Consider the following 22,312-nt stretch of genomic DNA (forward strand, 5'->3'; position numbering starts at 1 on the left):
TTGACTTTGAAAATATACAAAACTTCAAGCAATGAATTAAATTTTAACATTATTGGATTCCTTACATCCAGAGGAGAAATTCTAACCCCAACATGACCAGGAAAATATGAATAGTTTCTGAGAAAAATGAAATTATTGACATTGTTCAATGGCGTCAAAACAAACAGAATTAGAATTTCTTCACAATTTCCAAAAAGTTGACTCTGAAAATAATACAAAATTTCAAGCAATGACTTCAATTCCACTTGGAGTCATTTCCTTACGTCATAACGTGAAATTCTAACCCCAACTTGGCTGACAAAAAATGATGCGTTTTGATATAAATTGTTGAAATTGTGTCAGGAATGGTGGTGATGTATTTGTAGGTTGTTCAGTTGTACAAGTTGTAATTTGCTGCAATATTTGCATTGACTGTCTTCTCAGATTTCTTACTTGTAAATGACCTTGACAGTGGAACCTTTGCAATCTGAATAAACTATTCTACCGTCTGTAAACACTGCAATGTAGTCAGGGTCTCCATCTACAGTTACAGTTTCCTGGTATTCACCCTGTCTATCAAATTTCACTATCTTCCTAACATCTGCCACATAAATATTGTCTGCATTGTCAACTGTAACTCCCCATGGATACTCTAAGTGATCACTTCCAAATTGATTCAATATTTCAAGATTACTGTCCAAAACATAGATACAATTTTCATCACCACGACATGACACTATGAGTTGATATTTGCTATTCATGGTCAGAGAGTAGGGCTTACTGAGTTGTTGACTTGAAATAATGTCCCCATCTCCATTACATTTGATTACACAGTCTGCATCGTAGTCTGCTATGAAAACATTTCTGTCTTTATCAACAAATACACCAGTGGGGCCTTTCAGTTTACCCATTGCTATTATTTGTTTCACTTCACTCTTTGCATCACTCACTACAATGCATTTGTTGCCGATATCCGCTGTGTAATAGTCACCATTGTCTGCCATTTTTGTGTCGTATGGTCTAAATCTGTGAGGTAAGCCATGAACTGTGACAGATGTTAGAATCTGTGCAGTGTCTGCTGTTACTGTCTTCACACTGCCAGGCTGGTCACTTTCTTCATCTCCATAGTCATTGACAACTACATGTCCATTCTGGTTTATTGTCAATCCCCGTGGGTTCAAGACTTCTCCTGGTTTCTTACCATGCCTTGACAATGACCTGATAGAGTCTGGTAGGGGTTTCCCTATGAGATATCAATTTGCAAATGTAGGTCAAAGGTCAACAGCTGATAAAACAATGAACTGCCTTATAATGATTTCTTTTGAAATGAAACTGACAAATTCTTGCAAAGTTCTTCACAAATAAATAATTTATTACTTTACAAATATTAATAATTTGCATAATTAATTAATTTACAACCCCTAAACATAAATTTCAGGCAGGTTTATGTAATTTTCATCTGTTTGTGAATTTTGTTGTTGTTACACTGATCATTAATGAAAATTATTTTGCATTCTTTAGGTTTTTGGTGATAATTTAAATTTTGCTAGGATCATTTCATTTGCATAATTAATGAATTTAGGTAATTAGGCAATATCTCAATAATTGTTCAGTGTAGTTTGCTACAATTTTGCAGAATTGTTACTGAAGCCATGGCAGAGTGACTGCCTTTTGTCGGATGGATTTTATCTCTTTTATAATTACTTATTTGCATAATTAATGAACTTTGGTAATTAGGCTGTATCTCAAAAGTGGTTGGGTGTAATATGCCACAATTTTGTGGAATTTTTAGTAAGGCCCTGGCAGTTTTATTGCCACTTGTCTGGTGGATTTTACCTCTGTGATAATTACTTATTTGCATAATTAATGAACTTTGGTAATTAGGCTGTATCTCAAAAGTGGTGGGGTGTAATATGCCACAATTTGGGGAATTGTTAGTTAGGCCCTAGCAGTGTTATTGCAACTTGTCCGATGGATTTTACCTCTGTGATAATTACTTATTTGCATAATAAATGAACTTTGGTAATTAGGCTGTATCTAAAAAGTGGTTGGGTGTAAAATGCCACAATTTTGTGGAATTGTTAGTGAGGCCCTAGCAGTGTTATTGCCACTTGTCTGGTGGATTTTATCTCTGTGATAATTACTTATTTGCATAATTAATGAACTTTGCTAATTAGGCTGTATCTAAAAAGTGGTTGGGTGTAATATGCCACAATTTTTTGGAATTTTTAGTGAGGCTATGGCAGTGTTATTGCAACTTGTCTGGTGGATTTTACCTCTATAATAATTACTTATTTGCATAATTAATGAACTTTGGTAATTAGGCTGTATCTCAAAAGTGGTTGGGTGTAATATGCCACAATTTTGTGGAATTGTTAGTGAGGCCCTGGCAGTTTTATTGCCACTTGTCTGGTGGATTTTACCTCTGTGATAATTACTTATTTGCATATGAACTTTGGTAATTAGGCTGTATCTCACTAATGGTTAGCTGCAATATGCTACAATTTTGTTATATTATTATGGAAGCCATTCCAGTTTTATTGCCTTGTCTGGTGGATTTTACCTCTTTGATAATTACTTATTTGCATAATTAATGAACTTTGGTAATTAGGCTGTATCTCAAAAGTGGTTGGGTGTAATATGCCACAATTTTGTGGAATTGTTAGTGAGGCCCTGGCAGTTTTATTGCCACTTGTCTGGTGGATTTTACCTCTGCAATAATTACTTATTTGCATAATTAATGAACTTTGGTAATTAGGTTGTATCTCAAAAGTGGTTGGGTGTAATATGTCACAATTTTGTGGAATTGTTAGTGAGGCCCTGGAAGTTTTATTGCCACTTGTCTAGTGGATTTTACCTCTGTGATAATTACTTATTTGCATAATTAATGAATTTTGGTTATTAGGCTGTATCTCAAAAGTGGTTGATTGTAATATGCCATAATTTTGTGGAATTGTTAGTGAGGCCCTGGCAGTTTTATTGCCACTTGTCTGGTGGATTTTACCTCTGTGATAATTACTTATTTGCATAATTAATGAACTTTGGTAATTAGGCTGTATCTCAAAAGTGGTTGGGTGTAATATGCCACAATTTTGTGGAATTGTTAGTGAGGCCCTGGCAGTTTTATTGCCACTTGTCTGGTGGATTTTACCTCTGTGATAATTACTTATTTGCATAATTAATGAACTTTGGTAATTAGGCTGTATCTCAAAAGTGGTTGGGTGTAATATGCCACAATTTTGTGGAATTGTTAGTGAGGCCCTGGCAGTTTTATTGCCACTTGTCTGGTGGATTTTACCTCTGGGATAATTACTTATTTGCATAATTAATGAATTTTGGTAATTAGGCTATATCTCAAAAATGGTTTTGTGTAAAATTTTTGGCATTGTTAATGAGGCTTTGACAGTATTATTAATTCCTTCATCAAGAAGATTAAATCTACTTAGTAAAAGCGTATTTGCATAATTAATGAACTTTGGTAATTAGGCTGTACCTCATTAATGGTGCAATTTAAAAAGCTACAATCTTGTTGAATTGTTACAGTAGCCATGGCAGTGTCATTGCTTTGTGTTATGTGAATTTTATCTCTGTGGTAAGTGATAATTTACATAATTAATGAATTTAGAAGATAATTAGGCAATATCTCAATAATAGTTTGTTGCAATATGCTACAATTTTGTCATATTGTTGCTGATGCCATCACATTTTTATTGCTTGCTGTCTGATGTATTTTATGTCTGTGGTAATCACTGATTTGCATAATTAAAGAATTTCAGGCTGTATCTCAATAATGGTTGAGTAGAATGTACAACAATTGTTTTGGAATGTAAGGGAAACAATGGCAGTGTCACTGCATTTGGTCCAGAGAATTTCAATTCTGAATTAATTACTAATTTGCACAATTAATGAACTTGGGTAATTATTCTGTATCTCAACAAATCTTTGGTGTAATATGCTACAATTATGTAGGATTTTTTTTTCTGAAGCAAAGGCAGTGTCTTTACCATTTGTCCAGTGAATTCTGACATCTGTTTTAATTTCTACAGTATTTCTAGAATAATTGATGGGGTCTTAACAATGTTGTAGTGTTTGTCCAGTCAATGTTGTATTGAAAAGGGGTGAATATGGCCATTGCTGTCTGGATTGTCCAGTCAATGTTGTCTTGAAAAGGGAAGAATATTGCCATTGCTGTGTGGGCTGTCAAGTCAATGTTGTATTGAAAAGGGGTGAATATGGCCATTGCTGTCTGGGTTGTCCAGTCAATATTGTATTGAAAAGGGGTGAATATGGCCATTGCTGTCTGGGTTGTCCAGTCAATGTTGTATTGAAAAGGGGCGAATATGGCCATTGCTGTGTGGGTTGTCCAGTCAATGTTGTATTGAAAAGGGTGAATATGGCCATTACTGTGTGGGTTGTCCAGTCAATGTTGTATTGAAAAGGGTGAATATGGCCATTGCTGTCTGGGTTGTCCAGTCAATGTTGTATTGAAAAAGGGTGAATATGGCCATTGCTGTCTCAGGGTTGTCCAGTCAATGTTGTATTGAAAAGGGGTGAATATGGCCATTGCTGTCTGGGTTGTCCAGTCAATGTTGTATTAAAAAGGGGTGAATATGGCCATTGCTGTCTGGGTTGTCCAGTCAATGTTGTATTGAAAGGGGTGAATATGGCCATTGCTGTCTGGGTTGTCCAGTCAATGTTGTATTGAAAAGGGGTGAATATGGCCATTGCTGTCTGGGTTGTCCAGTCAATGTTGTATTGAAAAGGGGTGAATATGGCCATTGCTGTCTGGGTTGTCCAGTCAATGTTGTATTGAAAAGGGGTGAATATGGCCATTGCTGTCTGGGTTGTCCAGTCAATGTTGTATTGAAAAGGGGTGAATATGGCCATTGCTGTCTGGGTTGTCCAGTCAATGTTGTATTGAAAAGGGGTGAATATGGCCATTGCTGTCTGGGTTGTCCAGTCAATGTTGTGTTGAAAAGGGGTGAATATGGCCATTGCTGTCTGGGTTGTCCAGTCAATGTTGTATTAAAAAGGGGTGAATATGGCCATTGCTGTCTGGGTTGTCCAATCACTGTCAATGTTGTATTGAAAAGGGGTGAATATGGCCATTGCTGTCTGGGTTGTCCAGTCAATGTTGTATTGAAAAGGGGTGAATATGGCCATTGCTGTCTGAGTTGTCCAATCATGTCAATGTTGTATTGAAAAGGGGTGAATATGGCCATTGCTGTCTGGGTTGTCCAGTCAATGTTGTATTGAAAAGGGGTGAATATGGCCATTGCTGTCTGGGTTGTCCAGTCAATGTTGTATTGAAAAGGGGTGAATATGGCCATTGCTGTCTGGGTTGTCCAGTCAATGTTGTATTGAAAAGGGGTGAATATGGCCATTGCTGTCTGGGTTGTCCAGTCAATGTTGTATTGAAAAGGGGTGAATATGGCCATTGCTGTCTGGGTTGTCCAGTCAATGTTGTATTGAAAAGGGTTGAATATGGCCATTGCTGTCTGGGTTGTCCAGTCAATGTTGTATTAAAAAGGGGTGAATATGGCCATTGCTGTCTGGGTTGTCCAGTCAATGTTGTATTGAAAAGGGGTGAATATGGCCATTGCTGTCTGGGTTGTCCAGTCAATGTTGTATTGAAAAGGGGTGAATATGGCCATTGCTGTCTGGGTTGTCCAGTCAATGTTGTATTGAAAAGGGGTGAATATGGCCATTGCTGTCTGGGTTGTCCAATCAATGTTGTATTGAAAAGGGGTGAATATGGCCATTGCTGTCTGGGTTGTCCAGTCAATGATATCTTTGTGCTGTTTCCTTATTTGCATATTAAATTAATTTAGGTGGGTAGGCAGTATTTCAAAATTGATTTGAATAAATACCACAATTGAGCAAAATTTCTGTCATAACAATATTTTATACAGTGGTTGCAATAGGTTTGGGTTTTTTTTGTTTATTTAATACATCTATCAATGTTTTTGAATGTTGGAGGGGGAGTGAACCCAAGAAACTGTCAAAATTTTCAAAAATTTCCCACGTACAGTAGATGACAACAGGGCCCCAGAATTTGTATAACAAATGCTGTATTCACTGAATAGTGATGTGCTGGAATATGTGAGCTCAGTGCAATATGTGAAGCACTATCATGTGCTGAAAAAATTTTGCAAATCCGGAGATGTTTTTGGAAAGTGTTTTAACGTTGCCCAAAATGGCTCCATTTTATTTTGTGATTGATTATGATCTTTGTACAAATCACAATTTACATGTTAGGTGTAAAGTTATGATGTTTATGATACTGTGAGTTGTTAATATTCATATTCACAGGCATGTAAACAAACCATTACTGTGTGTTTGTGGTCGGTCACATGGTTCAGCACAACCAATTGAAATGCATAGGCTAGGGCATGGTAATATAATTTAAGATATCACTGGCACCCTGCATTCAACAGTTCAATGATGTAACCATTCTACGACTTTAATGTTTTATTGATGACTGATGGCAAATATATGCAGTTTCTTTGTTCCTAGAATAGTTTTATCATAAGAGGCTAGAGTGAACTTATAAAACAGAATACAGTGTTCTCCCCAGGATTTTTTTACAAGAGGGCGAAGACGTGGTGTGATGCGGGTGTTCCCCCTCCTGCCTTTGGAGCTTTTGAAAAACAGAGATTAAAATGGTGTTATTTGGTGGCACTTGGAGAGTATTTTATCAGATTTTTTTTATATAAAAAACTCAAAGGAAAGAAAAGAAAAGACATTGTTCCATAACTTTTATTCCAGTTCACTGATTTCAATGAAGATTACATGTTTTGAAAAGGAAAACATAGCGACAGACATACATTTATTCATTGATGTCAAAATTATCACCATAACACTTAAAGCTTACGTGTTCTCAGCCTGATACATGTACACGTCCGAGCGAGCCTAAAAATAGGTTGTTATGCTTTGGGAAGGAATCACAAGCGAAATTCTAACCTCCTAAAAAACTTCACAGTACTCTGCTGTCCTTGGCTACCCTCAAGTTTCTAGGCATGTTTACTCAGCTAAGTCAGTTACCTAATGCACAGTCCCTATGGAGAGACCGCGTGGCTAACATTACGCACAGTAAGTGAGGCTACCCACAATCCTCCATGATTTGTACACACAGACATCTCTCTCTGAACTGAAGCAAATTTCTTCTGTGCACAGAACACCTCGGTCCATATTTCAAAATTCTGGCAACATAGTTCTGATCATCATAATTTTCTGATTTCTCACTGTGAATAATGAGAAGATAAACCCCTTTTCCGCAGAGCAGATAGCAATTTTGTTATTTTGTCGACATAGATTTTTGACAGCCATACACAATATTTTCAAGGAAACTAAGGGAATAAGTTGCATCTGTGTTGGCAAAAGAAAGGGTATTGATTTTTTTAATGTTCGTAACAAAGGAAATTTGCATGTCTGACAGGTGGTATGATGAGACCATCTTAGTTGCTGATAACTTTATCTTGACAAGTGTGCAATTTTTAGCACCTCCAAACATTGACTTCTCATTCAATTTACTCTTGAATTTTAAACATAATTAATAATTTTGGAACATAGTTTTAACAAATAATCCCGAACTTAAATTGTAAGTTAAAAATTGTTAAGAAACTGATAAAATTGAAAAAGCCTTTAGCAAAAAATGTCTGAGTGAACAAATCAAGGGGAATTGTGGGTAGCCTCACCTACTGTGTTACGGCCTGAGCCATGCAAGTATGGCTGCCATCAATGAGTTGCACATGGGGTAGTGGTCTCGGATGACATCACAAACTCGCGAGATTTGCAAGATCGATGAGAATTACGTTTGCAGCCTGCAGGATTGACGCTCACGCTAAGCCTTGCATTTTGCTTTTTTTTCCCTGTGCAATTTATTGTTTTATTTTTCAAAAAAAATCTTTTTCATTTTTGGCAAGGGGTCGCTCGGAATTTACAAGAAGGCGCCACGCCCCTGTTACCTTATTCAGGGAGAACACTGGAATAGCAAGAAGGAAAGCATTTCAGGGTAGAGGACAGTACAACAAACAGCACAGTGAAGGATGACATTTCCATTGTAGAATAGGTTGCAGGACACTATTATCATAAGGTTCGGAAAAAGCAGTGTTAATGGTGCAGCATTGAGTAAAGGACAATATTTTCAAAGTTATATGCTGAGGACATTATTTTCAATACACAATGGGATGACGAACAGTACATTCACAATTTTAGACTGAAGGACAATATTTTTACCACAGAATAGAGAGGAGGACAGTATTGTCATGACAGAAGTATCAGTAATCCCTGATACTGTAGATAATTAGGCAGTTTATGGACTAACTGCTGTGAGTGGTCAAGAGATGAGGGATTGCAATTAAAGTGTTTCCTATTAAAGCTAGTAAAGGGAAAGGAGACTGTTTGTAGACACTAATATTTTTGTGCAGATCTTTATTGGAATTTGGAAATATCATCCAAAGGATATGCTACGTAATAAATATTACTATACTCCAGTCAGCATTGACTTGTATGATGTAAACATTGTCTTTCTCTGTCTTTCACGTCACACAGTACAATAAATTACCCTCAATTCTCTTTGATTTGTATCCTTGAAGGTTACTTTTCTAAAAAATTCGTTAGTTCTGCATATAAGCAATGATATGCAGCATCTTCATAGTTTTTAAATAATATCTAGTAAAAGTACGTTTAAATATTTCAGTGAAAGTTTGAAAATAACCACTAAACAACCATAAAAGTCACATTCCGCAGGTACTACAAATGCCATACTTTTTAGGCAGCAAGTTATGACGAACTGAAGGGGTCATTCTCTGAGAAAACTTAGCATGCAAATTTCTTTTGTCACTTCCATTGCAAAAAATCAATATCCTTTTGTTTCATAAAACAGGTGCAACTAGTCTCCCTACTTTCCATCACATTATTCTGTATGGCTGAGGACACAATCTCTGGCAAATTTCACAAAAATGCTATCTCCTCTCTCAATTATGCATAATTTTCCAAATTATTTTAAAATGAGAATTGAGAAGAATGGTGTGCATAAAAGTACATTTTCAAAATTTTGATAAATAGTCTGTGAATTTGTCTACACATGGGAGACATAGTAGACTTCACTCAGGTATCTCTGAGGATACAAATTGCAATGAATTATGGGAAATCTACAGTACTGTGCGTCATTAGGTGCTCTTTGCTGCCCATCTTGGTGGCATGTTTAAGTCTGTTAGGTCCTATTGATAATGAAAACTCAATGTCTCCTTTTTTCCTCGTGCCACTACCAGTATAAGGCGCAACTTACATTTTGTGTTGGAAATAAGAAATGCATTGGGAGATCAAATTCGCTATCATTTGCTTATTTTATGCAGTTTTTTACATGTACTGGTCATGTTACTTTGGCTGTCTCCTGGTTTACAATATACTAACATCATCCAGCCCCTCTTTAGTGTGTTGATATGGCCAGCCTTCAAAAGTGTTTTCCCCAGCATTGCATTTATTGTTTAGACTTTTATTATAGACTTTGTTTAGACAGTTTAGACTTGCATGAAATTTGCTATTTGTACAGAGAACATACATCTGGCATTTTTTACAACATTTCTGATTCTTTGTTCTTGTTTTTAGATGCACCACTTCAGAACTAATGCACCATTGCCACAAAGCAAACCCCGTGCAGTACCACTCATGCCGACAATCCCACAAATATCATTAAAAATTGATTGTTCCTTTTCTACAACTTGTGAGTATGAGAACTTTGTGCTGTTCTGTGACAGTGATTACTTTGTCAAGTTGCTAGGTAACCCCATTAACTGGCAGTTAACACCAGGATGTAAAACAGACTCATTTCAACAAGTCATCACTATGCACTTACTTGGAATAGAATCAATACAGTATCTACACTATTAACTCTGTCTTCATTTCTTGAAGCACAAAGATACATTTGCTCTGTGACCCTCCAGGAATACTCGTACCAATGCCTGTGCAATAAGCCAGTGCTTGAATCTTATCATTGAGTCTGCATGGCTCAATGTCTACCTGCTAGTGAACTCACTCACCGTCCATACAACATTTCAGTCAGCAGACCCATCTCTATTTTTAATATGTTACCACAAACAGCATTATGGCAGCACTGAAAACACACCATTTACATCACTTCAGTTGCAAATCAGTGTGACTGCAGGAACGTTTTTCCTTCAGGCTTTTCAATGCAGTGGACTATAGACTTTTTCTTTTGTCATTCACTTAGCAGTATTGCAGTTTTCTATTAATTTCTCATAACTGCCTTTATATCTGTACATCAGTTTCCTCACATCATGCATTCCACTGATGATAACATGCTCATTGCAGGACTTTGCTTCCCAGGAACTGACATTTCCTGCTACCATGGACTTTGCACTTCCATTGATGGCAACATGTTTTGAAGAGACATTGCTTTGTGTGTACTGACATTCATCTGGTTAACAGTGACTTTTGACTTTGCCTGTTCAGTTCACTGCTTTACGATGTTTATTTGCTTCATTTCCTTAATCACCATACCTCCTCCTGTCTGCTCCCCTAGGCTTATATCATATCACAATGATCCCTGGGACTCCAATCACCCAACATACACCATGACACATTCTCCAGCTGTCTGACACACACCGTGATCCCCTGGGTTCCAGGTCACATCTCTTTACACGTGCACATTTCTCTGTCGGTTATGTCTCTACCTGTCTGCCTCATATTACACCACCATGATCCCCTCTGTTCGATCAACGTCTGTTTTGTCTCCATCTGTCTGACTACCCCAGGCACCCTGAGCCTATCACATGTTCTACTCTATCCAATGCATGTCACCCTGGGTTCGACTCACCTGTCTAAACCCCTTGAATGTTTTAGTGTCCTTACCGTTCTGCAGTCCTGTCTAATGCCCCTACGCTGGTATAATCATGTCACCATGATCCCCTGAATTTCCATATATCTTTCTTTCATGAATTTGACTTTGTTTGTGTACCGTCTATTTACTGTCTGTTCTGTGCTGTTTTGTGTCTATGTTTACAACTATTGTCTTACAAATTTTGACCTAGTGTTATTGGATTATTGATTGGTATGATTGCGATTATTTCACTCTATTAGCATGCAGTGTTCTCCACGGCGCCTTTTAAGTGGGCGGTGCGCCCACTTTAATTTCACGGCCGCCCAGATAAAATCTACGCCGCCCAGTTTAATTTTCGGCCGCCCATGCTCTTGAAACCCACCGTCAGCCTTTGTTCTGGGTCGGCGGGTTTGGTTCACGGCAATGTTTTTATGTCGTGCTTTTGTTTGTTTCTGTATTTAATTTCAATAAGGTGTTAATTTACATCAATAAGGCACATTTTGCTGTTGTTGTATGTGTGAATTTGTCATTTTATTACCTCGTCAAGATATGTCACGACGACCATAGCGGAAGAAAGACCGCGTGAGAAGCTCGACCGACTTGTCAACCCATTGACACAATCACCGTCCCGCCACCCGGACGGTGACACAATAAACTGTGCGGTCGCATCAAGATCTAAGTGTTGTCTCGATTGATTCTACCAAATTTCCCCCCAAGAAAGTACACATTCTTTTAACACCCTCAAATTCAGGGTTCTCCCAGCCCAAAACAGCGTCGCGGCCCGCGACGCTATTGTTCAACCCTTGACTCCACCGACCCATCCAAAGAAATTGTAAAGGACAGAAAAAATTGATATAAAACCATAGTCAAAAGACAGCAAAAGTCAGCGACGATTTCTGCTCTTACTTGACGAAAAATTTGAAATCAAACTGATTACACATTCCCTAGATACAGAAGTGGCAATTTGGTGAAATTTCTGTTTGAGTCACATCTTGAAATAAAAGTAAACGTGGAACGAAGACATGTATGCTGCCGATCAACAGCGTAGCATAGCTTACGGAACTGTCTGTCACTGCACCGGCATGCGTTGGCTGCACGTAAAAGCAACTCAACTTTCCAAGATCGAACGGTCAGTATCTTGTGAAAACAGCAACATAGCAATGAAAATTGTTATAGTCAGCGGTAAAAACTCTTAACAGATGGAGCGTTACTTGCTTTAAACAAATGAAAATGCATGTGAAGAGAATAAAATCCCAGATCGCGTGCGTGAATGAAAATATGCCGTAAACAATGGCGGATATGACATCAGAGTGGGACTCTTCTATTTTGGTACCGGGGGTGCGCATTGTCAGAGAACCCTGATAAACGTACTGAAAAACGTAGTATTTTCCTAGCGATGCTGTCACGGGAACTTCGATATCTCATTGTTTTACATCTTTTAATAGTTTCTTTGATCTGAGCAGTTTTACCAACTTTAACGGTATGTTTTACTCTCCTAACCTTTCTTTATTTGAGTAAACAAGGGTAGGAGCTTATGCAACTTAGTGAGGATGTACTGAATTTTGAAAAAATCAGTGGAGGGGCTCTGCTCCATGAGTACACTGTTTTGTCAATTTTTGGTGAACACAAACTATATGTAAATATTATGCAAATGATTATGTTAATATTATGCAAATGATTATGCAAATTAGCCACCCACTTATTTTTTTTATTTGTGGAGAACACTGGGATGTTTCCATACGGGTAGTCTGATCAGTTTTCCACCTGTCTGACTCCTCCCATAGTCGTGTATCATATCGTAGTGATCCTCAGAATCAATTCAGTTACCTGTCTATACCCCATACATTTTGCACTGTCCGTTCCATTTCCACCTGTTTAAACCCCCCTCCCCCGGCTCATATCATATCACAATGATCCCCTGGGTTTGAGTCACCTGCCTCCATAAGTACCGTATACCTGTGGGTTTGTTACTGCCCATTCCATTCACCACCTGTCTTGTCTCCCCTGGGCTCATACCATTTCACGCATGTTCACCGTTTGTTCTGTTCTCCACCAGTCTTAATTAATCCTCCCTGGCTTGTATTATGTCACCATGATCCCCTAGGCCTGAGTCCCCTGTCACACCCCACAATGCTTTATCGTCTGTTTTGTTCATCTATTCCGTTCCCACCAGTCTGACTCTCAGGCTCATATCACATCACAGTGATCCCCTGGGCTTGAGTCATCTGTCTATAAGAGTGTGTCTGGCTCCCCAGGCTCATATCATATTACAATTAATGATCCCCTTGGTTCTTGAGTCACCTGTCTTCGTCTCATGTCTCATTATTTGTTTCGTTCTTCAATTGTCTAACTCTTACCAGACTTGCGTATTATAATATCACCATGGGCCCGAGTACCTTGTCATACCCTACACATGCTTCGTCATCTGTTCTTTTCCACCCCATTGGCTTGTATCATTCTCCCATGATCCCCTGGGCATGAGTTATCTTTTAGAGACGTTTTGAGATTTCTTGTATTTGTCATGCAGTTTTCCCGGTGGTTTTGTTTCATTTGCAGTAAACACTGTTAGTTTTATCATAAAGCAGTGTGGTGTGTTTCACAAATATATCAGGAGTTATTGACTGACTGATTTGATCATCTAATGAGTTCATCACAACAGGTAGGCAATGTTCAGGTATGAATGGCAGTGTGTGATCAATTGATCAGACGTTTCAATGGAAGGTTTTTATGCGGAGATGTGACTATTTTGAGGGACTGTGATACGTGTCTTTTTTAGAAATAATCACAAATATCATAAAGAAAATAAGTGAAAGAATGTGTGGATTCCATGATTCTCAATGTCTGCATTTTATCTTGAATTTACAGCTGCATGTAATTCATTGTCTGCACACAAGTATATTTACTAATGTTTGAAACTCAGAAGTTTGCCAATATTTCAGTTACTGCAAGGGAAGCCTTGATAATATATAGTATATATTATCAAGGCTTCCCTTGCAGTCACTGAAATACTGGCAAACTTCTGAGTTTCAAACATTCCAATTTCGTATTATTCTGTGACAAATCTGTCCTTCACCCTAATCTGTAGTGAAATTAATCAGTCTTCCCCATATTCTGCACTGAAAAATTGTCCTTCACTATATTAAGTAGGATGGTGAAAATGCTGGCATTCCACCCATATTGTACTGATTTAGTGATTATTATCTGAACGTGAAGTCTGTGCCATAAGGCCATCACAGTATTTTGGAGAAAATTAGGCCGTCCATCACTCATATCTGTATTCACAAATACCACCCTTCTCTGTCCTCAGTCTATCGATGACCTTCATGTAAGTCTGACCCCTTATCATAAACATAAAAAAATATTCAAACTTCTCCTTCCCAGAAACAACCAATCATTTGAACTGTAACTTTACGCATGTCATGACAAGTCGGAGACTGAGTATGGTACTGTAGAATTGGTTGTTACATTTCAATTGACTACTGTTTAACATACAGCCATGTTGCAATTTCCACAATGATGAAATGGTATTCAAAAAGCATGTTGTACACGATTTAATTACCAGCAGTAATGGAGTACTCTGTGACCAACATGCCCATATTTTATGACCTTGAATGACCTTGAATTACGTCCTTCAATGTATTTCATCAACAGCACGACTGGAGGTTTGGTTGAATGCAGTCTTAAATTTGAAATCACTTAGAGTATGCTTTTAATCGATCAAAATCAGTTTGCTGACTGGTTTACATTATCTCAACAATACATACACAAAGATGTATTATAGCGTTGTGATTAAGACATACCGGTATACACTGCCTGGGTTGTTAACAATTATTTTTGATCATCCAGTCAGGTGTGTTATCAGCTGTACACAGATTGTTTTCTAACAAGTTAAACTGCATATATGCAAGCATTTCAACTGTAGAACCACCACTGAAGTTGATGTAAATGACATACTTAAAAGGGCTGTTTGTACACTACAAAAGCTTGAAAACTAGTGAAAATATATGTTGAGTATTTGATGTGACAAAGTATCATAGCATGGAGCAAAGCCTTTATTCAAATGAGCATACTAGCCTCATTGATATGCAAATGAGTTAAACATTTTTTATCAAAAATATATCAAAATCAAAGATTAACGAATACATTGGCTTTTTGTAAATTGTTTTTATATTTGTTTTCATTTTATAGTCCACCTGTTGTTTTCTGTTTTAGCAGATCATGTATAATATTTTCTATATCATATCATTCTATCATAAAAATTACTTCATTTATATCTGTTATTTCCCAGTTTGGAGAGCATATCATTAAATTGTCTTGATTTTGGTAAAATATTCTACTTATGAAAATCCAGTCAACAGCTTAAAATGAAATATTGTTGGCAAGTTCTTGCAGGCTTTTCTGTATGTTGAAATTTTAATGCTATTTACAACATTGTAATCTCATAGTAAGGTTATTATTAGTCACTTTTGGTCCAAATATGATGTCTTCAGAAGTGTTAATTCCTTTTCTCTGGCTTTGAAATTGTTAGTATTGGTAATTTCAATGATATTGTAACAGTATATAGAAATAAACCTTAGATAAGAAGTACTGTAACTTTTAGGATATTTTCATGGTCTTTACAGTTCTTATAAATCAATTTAGTTTGTTTTTTCCCCACTACTCAAAATGGTGCCTTTAGAAGTAATATAATTTTCTCATTAATTCTGTTATAGTAGAAATTGTGACCATTCAAATTCATTGCTATGCATGGCCTTGCTGTGATAACATATTATGTCATTTCATTGACAATCAAGCATATAATTTTATGATGTGCTGCTGTCATAGCAACATCAAACTCATATGAATAGTTTAGTTAAATTTTATAGCCATAGCTGGACCAATGAACACTTTTTTTTCATTCATCTGTCTTATGGCATGTTAGGAAGAAAATATTTCAATAAAAGTTTTAAAATAAAATGTAAAGGGATGACCCTTTTGACATTCCTTAACAGGACAAAGCTGGCCATTTTTCAAGAATTTGTTTGATACGAGATACTACTTATATTGTTTGACATGCAGAAAGATTTTTGAATGAATGGGTGACCATGCTTATATTCACCCCTGGTTTTAGACACGATTAATGAAAACATTGCGAAAATGAATTAATGACTCATGACCATTAATTCACTGTTGCAATGGTTTCATTTATCATGTCTAAAACTGGGGTAGAATATATGCATGGTCACCTATTCATTTAAAATCTTTCAGCATGTCAATCAATATTTATAAGTAATATCTCGTATCAAACAAAGTTCATGACAAATGGCTGACTTTGTCCCTTGAACCTGTGTCATCCCAAAGGGGCAAAACTAGAAAAATGGAGGACCCTAAGAATGAAGATTCCACCACTCAACCATCTATACCATTATCTTAAATTAACTAGTCAACACCAAAGTGAAGCATTTTGGTAGTGATGGCAGACAATGCACTGATAAGTGAAAAACCTCCAGGTTGACTGAATAAAATTAAGAAATGATTCTCATATAAAACAAAGATTTGCCTTTATGAGTTTGATGAGTAACTAAATTGCCACCAAATGCATAATATACCGTTGAAATTTGAATGATAACAGTGTTTGATTTTAACAATGATAATTGACACTTTGTTGTTCTTTTCCTTTGTACAGAGATGTTGTCAGAAGGATACGCCACCTGTATAACAGCCATATTTATAATGATGCAAACACTTATGTGCATAAAAACTACTGGAGGCCTGGTCAGCGGTGACATCAAGTTAAGCTATTGATGAGATAATACGCACAGATACCCACAATTCCTGTAGTTCCTATACCTAGCAAATGGAACCTTAAACAAAGGTTTGTGTTAAATGTACAAACATATTCAGTTTACATGAAAAGAAGTGGAATTGAACTCTCTAGTATATACGTTTTAGAACACAGGAGGCACAAGAGCTTTCTGGACACAAGCACAGGTTCTATAAGGGACAGAATTAATTGAGAGATATGCATATTCTGCTTGTTCACAATTTTTGGTTTGCAAAGAACTTGTTGGTCACAAAAAATGAGTTGAACTTATCACCATACAACAAAGGCGAATCTCAGCCATTCCACAAAATCTGGTTATATAAATACTGGTTCATGTCTGATCAGCTTCAATGACCTTTTCAAGCTATTCATGACTTCTGACTTCATTCAAGTAGCGCAGTGAAATGATATCTTGCTTTCATTGGATAAGTTTGTAGAAACAGCCAACATACCAGGCTTAGAGAGTGTTCTCTGAGAATAGTATGATAAATGATTTTAAGTTCAAAGACAAACAATTAACAATTCTCTAGTGATTAATAAGCTCAAAAAAATGTAAATTATATATTTTCAGAAAGCTTAGATATAGGGGAACATTTTGGTTACCATAGTGTCACCATTGTTTACATAAATAATACGTGACAGGTAAAACCTTTCAAACATCGGTTTTTCCCGATTTTTGTGAGTGCAAGCGGTCCTAATGATCTTCCAAAAGGTGTCTCAGAATTTTTTTAAACCTTCTTAAACAATTTTTATGCCAGAAAAACTTCCAGAGCAGTTAATTGAACCTAGTTGATTTCTTTAAAACTGCTCAAAAAAACAAAAACTAAGCAAGATATAAGAAATTTGAGACAGACTTTGGAAGAGCGTTCTGGGCTCTGTCTGGCAATGTTTTCACTGTCAAAAAATATATTGTTCCTTATGATATACCCATGCCTACCGGTATATTGGTTCATTCTAGTGGTGCTCAGTGTAAAATATCAGCTGTGATATTTCCCGGTAAGCGTCGAGATATGCACATTAAGTGTCATCGGTTTTGGAGTTTTCCAGGACTACCGTACATTAGCAGTTCGTCGGTAAACAACATAAATTAACAATATGGCTGCCGCTTCCCACATGCGAAGCGATGTCGCCAACGTAAGTAATCAAGGGCTCCGAGGAACACGAGCCCGGTATTTCTGTTTGCCAAATACGGAAATAACATGTTGAGTGTTGTAATGTGTTCCCATGGTTTTCCTGTAAAAGTTCTTGTATATTTTTGGCCAAGATCTAGCAAACATTCTGCCGTTTGCACGGTGCCGGCACTGTGCACAGTCTACCCCTGAACAGGTAGTAAGCACGTGGTGTGAAGCGATGTCGCGCGCGCAATGACTGATGACATGGCAACTCTCAGGGTAAACAAACAAAATGGCAGCTCTCTCTGTGCGAGCTCCGTGCCATACTACGATCGAGCTTGATCAAAATCAGGATAGATTTAAAGCTGAGGGTAGTTTTTGATTGGTTACAATTGTAATAGCATATTGCACCTTACAAGGTTTCTCCTGTATGAACATTTTTGAATGCCGGTGTCTTTCCTCTTGGTATTCATTGAGATATAGAGGACTTAATGCAGCGATGTCGCGTGTGATGTTGGCTTCGTCGTATACTGGTACTTTATGAGTGAAGCCTGTTCACATAAATATTCCAATATTTATGCGCAAGGCGTAATAAAGTGAGCCTCAAAATTTAAGGATTTTTGTACTATTAGTAAAGTTATGGGCATGGGTATATGATAAATTGGTTATTATATGGCCTGTTCCTTGTGTCGTATCAGCATTCGAGTGTCGTTTGTGCTGCGTCACGCACTCAACTTTGTCTCGTGTCTGACGCAGCACAAATGTGACTCATGCTTATACGACACAGGAACAGGCGATATTGGGTAATAACCTCTAATTATCATATACCCATGCCCATATTGCTACATCCTAGTGACGTTCAACGTAAAATATCAGCCGTGATATTTCAAGGTAAACGTCGAGATATGCACGATGAACGTCATCAGTTTTAGAGTTTTCCCGAACTACATTAGCAGTTTGTTGGTAAACAACGTAAACAACAAAATGGCTGCTGCTCCCCGCCTGCGAAGCGATGTCGCCGACGTAAAAACTTGACGGGCTTCTATAGGAACACAGGTATTTCTGGTTGCAAAATACGGAAATATCACGTTGAGTCTTGAAATGTTTTCCCATGGTATTTTTTTTGGTCAAGTTCTAGCAAACATTCTGCCGTTCGCACGGCGCCGGCACTGTGCACGGTCTCCACCGAACAGGTAGTGAGCGCGTGGCGTGACAGCAATGTGGCGCGCGCGACGACTGTTGACATGGCAACTCTAAAGGTAAACTAACAAAATGGCGTCCCCTCTCCGCGCGAGCTCCGTGCCGTACGACTATCGAAATCAGGATAGATTTAAAGCTGAGCAGTTTTTGATCGGTTACAGTTGTAATGGCATATTGCACCTTAAAATGTTCCTTCTGTATGATGATTTTTGTATCCCTGTGTCTTTCACCTTGGGTTTCATTGAGATATGGACGACTTGCAGCGATGTCGCCCGTGATGATGTTGACATCTTCGTCGTATACTTTATGAATGAAGCCTGTTCACATAAACATTCTGATATTTATGCGCAAGGCGTAATAAAGTAAAGCCTTAAAATTAAAGGTTTTTCGTTCTATTAGTAAAAATTCCCTAAAATTATGGGCATGGGTATATGATAAATCGGTTATTACCCAATGTCGCCTGTTCCTTGTGTCGTATCAGCATTCGTGTCATTTGTGCTGCGTCAGACACTCGACTTCGTCTCGTGTCTGACGCAGCACAAATGACACTCATGCTGATACGACACAGGAACAGGCGATATTGGGTAATAACCTCTAATTATCTTAGAAATCCATAGAGCGTATCATATCACATAGAAAAGTAATTTTGTACCTTCCAGCACATATTTTGATGTAAATGTATGTACTGGTATTTCAATGTATGCAATTTAGTTTTTTGGTTTTTACATAATTTTGTTGTCCCTTTTTTCAAATATTGTTCACATAATGTCTGTGTTTTGACTGCAGGTCACCATGGCAACATTAGTTGTTTCATTAGCTGCGTTATTCCTGAATGTGTTAAATTTGCACTTTCTTTATACTGAATCAAGAATAATAAGACTTAAGCTTCATTTTTTAGTTTTTTGGCTCAGTGTCCTTGTTTTCTGTATGCTTACACCCATATTTTATGATTGACAGCTGCCCACAATTTCAAAATTACTCAAGGGTATCTATTTATTCAATCTGCTGAAAACATTACTTTCTCAATATTCATGGAATATTGAACGGTGATGCAAAATCCCTTTTAAGATTTGGTGATCGCATGGAACTTGTAAGGCTCGATGTCAAGGTCCAGGGTCATGGAACATATTCAGTCAGTTCATAAAAGTCCATTTAAAAATTGAATATCACACATCTCAAAAAATTCTTTTACTGTAAGAGACTGTTTAAATCTCACAATATCGAGTCTCACTCATGAGGGCACTTTTTGCTTGTTTTAGGCCAATTGTCGATTGTGCTACAGTAATTTGAAGCTAATGCAAATGCTGTAGAAGGGATAAAACTGTCCAGTGATGGAATAAGAATGTGATGTAAATAAAATCCATCAGCTTATCATATGTGTTTGTGCATATATATATATATATATATATATATATATATATATATATATATATATATGGCAAAATACTTGATATATATAATTGTAATGCAGACGTTTGCACAACAAGTGTGCACTCTACTTGTGTATTTTATTAGTGTACCGGTACGTACCGGTAAGCGTATACTTAATGTATTTGACAAATTTACAGAATCAGTATATGTGTATATATTGTTGTATATCAAGCATTTTGCCTAGTGTATATATTTATGTATAAATAATTGTGTGTCTATGTACATTCGGTTTCTTCTGAATTCACTAATGTTTTATTGGACTTCTGAGTTACAATAGTTAATTATGGTCACGCGAAAGTTTTTATGAGTGAGACATACCAGTTTTGAGCTCATTTGCATATTTAAGAACTCTTTACAGTTAGTGTGTTTATCATAGCAACAAGTTGTATGTGAGACCAGTTTGGAAAGATCATAGTCTATTTACATTAAAATGCAGACTGATATCTTGATTGTAAACATATTTTGAAATATTACAAAGTCAAGATGCCAAAGCAAAGAAATAAATAATATCAATGTGCATTGATCTCTACAAGTCATCACTTGCAGTGATGACTCATTTCAGCAATACCTGTAGATACTCATTGGAGAGTGCTTAGGCTTAGTCTTGCTTGGCTAAATCGAGTAGGACTCATATCAAAGTTTTAAAGACTAATTACATTAGCTAGTACAGGATCAAATAGGCCTGCTGGCACACGCATGTCTTTTGCCCAGTTTAAGAGATGTATTCATTACGTTCACTTTGATAAAGTTTGTGTGTGATGTGTGATTGTGAGCGTATGAGCGTTAGTACTTCACGAACTCTACAGCGTGTGGAAGGGTCACAGTCAGAAAAATTATAACTTAAGTTGGTTATTAAACCAACATTTTTGAGATTTTGGATTTGGCTGAGTGGTTTTGTCTGTGGCTTCTCCGCTAGGTGACTAGGTGCCGTATGTTGTGAGTTCAAATCTGATTGAAAACATCGTACATTGAAAATTGAATTTTGTGTTGCCAATGTGTTGAAAATAAATTATTTTTTTAATGGTAAGATTAAAATGTTTGTCTGTGTTACCATCTAGTTTTACTACAGACCTGTAACCATCTCGAATTCTCAAGTAGTCTTTTTGAGTTATGGTACTCTGGCTGTGATAATCATGAACATGTTGGTATTCTTTTTGTGACTGTTTTCTCAATGCAGACTCGCTTATTAAATTACCCTTAAACAGCTCCTATTCACATAAAAGTTTAATGATAAACATACCTCTCTCAACGTCCCTCAACTGACGGTGGAGATGTATCAGTTCCTCTATCAGGTTGATGTGTGCACGCAATTCTTCTTGCTTTGCAGCCAAAGAAGTTACAACGGTCGTCGTTCCTACCTTGGTGTCGACGAATCCCCTGAATTGCTTAATTATTTCCTGTTTAGTTTCAACTGAAATTTCAACATCATGAACAGTATTCTCCACATATTCCATGAAAACATCACCATCTATCACCAGCTTTGCATCCGGGTCTCCAGCTTCCTTATTGTCTAGGGGTATGAACTTCTTAAATGTCATCAATAAGTTCTGTTTCATCTCCAATGAAATATCAGCTTCATTGATAATGGCCCCAGCTTTTCGGAAAAGTTCGTTCATGTTACAAATCAAATTGTTATGGTTTGTGTTCATCTTTTGCAGTTCACCTTTCATCGCAATGATGTCGTCGAGAAGTGACTTTAGCTCAGTGTCCTCATCTTGCTGACGCGGAATGGCTTGCAAGAGGGTTTTGTCAGTTGCTGCCTTGCCTGTGGATTGCTCCAATACATTGTTACGTATCTTTGTTTTATTTATCTCACATTGTACTTTTTTGTTTAACTCAACGATGTCTTCATGTGACATTTGGTGAAGGCCTACCAACCCTGCGAAGTTGTTACCAGCTGAAGTATTTTGGTCTCCTGAGTCCAATTGATGTAAATTTGCATCT

The 22,312-nt window shown here is 37.2% G+C and overlaps 1 protein-coding gene across 1 annotated transcript in view; it reads right to left on the bottom strand.

The window, feature by feature from the left end:
• LOC139128334 (titin homolog) overlaps positions 1–22,312 on the bottom strand; it is a 115,306-nt gene that overhangs the window by 81,528 nt on the left and 11,466 nt on the right. The window lies entirely within an intron of this gene.

This window comes from Ptychodera flava, chromosome 3 (genome assembly GCF_041260155.1).
Source record: "Ptychodera flava strain L36383 chromosome 3, AS_Pfla_20210202, whole genome shotgun sequence".
In the NCBI taxonomy this organism is placed as follows: Eukaryota; Metazoa; Hemichordata; class Enteropneusta; family Ptychoderidae; genus Ptychodera; species Ptychodera flava.